The following is a 2,536-nucleotide window of genomic DNA, read 5'->3' on the forward strand; positions in this document are numbered from 1 at the left end:
TCTGGATCTCTCAATTTTAACAAACGGGAAAAGAAACTAAATCCTATCTCTTGATAAATGGCTATGTTTATTTTCTACCAAAGGTTTCATACTATTGATATAATGATCTTTATTTTGGATTTTCAAAAACCATATGCCCAAATTAAGGTGCAAAATTTGTTGTAAATCCAGAATATCAAGAAATAAAAAAGATGTTTTAATTTCAGATAATTCCTCTGTCTTCCTAGGGTGTGCTAAAAAAATGCTCAAGAATTCTTATTGATTTATTTTGAACAATTTGGAGTCCTCGTAAATGTGAAGGGAAAGTCAGCATCCAAACAGTCGAACAATACTGGAAATAACAATCAATTAATGAAAAATATAAAGTTCTAATGATTTGGTATGGAAACAGAAACTTTAATCTATGCAAACAACCGAGATTCCTGGACACTGTTGCTTTAAGTTTACTAATATGCGTCTTAAACGACAGAGTTGAATCAATATAAATACCTAAATATCTAAATAAATCCACTCTTTTTATGGAGGAAGCTCCAATATTAATAATTTGAAATGACACACGCTTCACTGACCTCGAATTTATCCCAAAAACCATAAATTCCGTCTTCTCTAAATTAGGTATTAATTGGTTATCATGAAACCAAGAATTTATATTCAAAGCAACAGTCTCCAAGGAAAACCGTAGGTCTTCCTCGTTGTCCGCCCTCAAACTAATTGCTTTATCATCCGCAAACAGTATTGGTAACTCATCAGCTGAGGGTATGCAATTTGGAAGATCATTTACATAAATCAAAAAAAGTATCGGCCCCAATACAGATCACTGCGGTACCCCTATATTTTCTAACGGAAAAATATGAGATGATTCTTCACAAACCTGGACTTTAAAACTTCTTTCAGATAAACACAATCTCATTAAATCCAGAGCTATTCCAAGGATTACTATATTTTCCAGCTTATCAAAAAGAATTGCATGATCTATTATATCAAAAGCTTTTTTATGTCAAAAAGTATAGTTGCCGCCAAATAACTATCATCCATAGGCTCTGACAGGAAATGATGTAAAGCAGCTACTGCTTGCTCTGTTCATCTACCACTCAAAAAACCAAACTTATTATGAGAAAAAAACTTATTCTTTTCCAGAAATGAAATAAATCTAATTTTTATTATCTTTTCAAAAACTTTAGAAACAGGTGATAAAATAGTAATTGGCCTATAATTGTTTGGGTTATCTTTATCACCTTTTTTAAACAAAGGTAAAATTTTAGCTACTTTAAGACAAACTGGGAAAAATCCATTTTTTATACAAGAATTAAAAATATATAACAGCAGCTGAAAAAGTACAAGTAGAAGGGGGGGTACCAGCACAAACGGGAGTCCATATATGGGCATAGAGTCCCTAGGGGAAATGGATTTCTGAGAAATTGATTGCGTAATCGATTGGGAATTTGGAACACCTGTGCTGTCAGTCATTAATCAAATTGTTTCCAGGCAAAGTTTAATAATGTCTGACATGTACTGTCAACATTTCTCCAGGAATAGATCCAAGTCATTAATGTCTTTGCCTCGGAAACAACTCTTTTGATCGAACTCCAAAAGATATTAATAACCAAACGCCATGGAAACAATTCTCCAAGAAACATCTTAGCGATGAATTGTTTTAGCGTGGGAATCAGGTTTCTTATTAATTTGAAATGCGTCAGCGCAGAGATGCCAAAAACCAAAGGAACACGCTGAAATTACGTTTAGGGATTATTTGGGCGAAACCGTTTTAGACAGGTTATGGAATTATTTCGGCGAAAAAGTTAGAGACATTTTAAAAGATGATTTTAGAAGAGGATTTGAGGGTGAAACTCTGTGGTCGTTATACTACACAAGTTCCATTTGAACAGTGTTGTGAGGTCCTCTACCCCAACCCCGAAGGAAGCCCCCGGTACTCAAAGGCCCCCCAAGCTCCCAAAGGGCCCCCGGACCCCCAAAGGCCCTCCCCGGGCCCCCAAAGGCCCACCGGGCTCCCAAAAGACCACTGGGCTCCCAAAGGACCCCCCGGACCCCCAAAGGCCCTCACCTGGTCCCCAAAGGTCCACCGGGCTCCCAAAGGGCCAATCGGCCCTCTAGTGCCCCCCAGACCCCCACAGGCCCTCCCCAGACCCCCAAAGGCCCACCCCGGGTCCCCAAAGGCCCTCCCACAGTCCCCAAAGGTCAACACGGCATCCAAAGGGCCACCCGGCCCAAAAGGGCCCCCCAGACCCCCAAAGGACCCCCAGTACCCCCAAGGCCCCTGAGCGCCCCATTTTTTATACTTTTTTATTGGGTTATTGTGTAGTTAAAGAAACATGTATTTTCTAAACGTACATTCTGAGCCCAATTTCCTTGTTGAATTTCCCAATCTATTCAACCGAGACTTAACATGCTGTATTTTTGATTTCTCCAACATAAGACGATTCTATTCAAAAGAAATTAATAACCCTTTATTATCAAAAAGCCAATCCTCAGCCAATATTAAAGATTGAAGCTCAAAGACTTTTCACCCACAACTTTA

This window comes from Artemia sp. Qi Xiang Cuo, chromosome 5, assembly GCF_049724085.1.
Source record: "Artemia sp. Qi Xiang Cuo chromosome 5, ASM4972408v1, whole genome shotgun sequence".
Taxonomy (NCBI): domain Eukaryota; kingdom Metazoa; phylum Arthropoda; class Branchiopoda; order Anostraca; family Artemiidae; genus Artemia; species Artemia sp. Qi Xiang Cuo.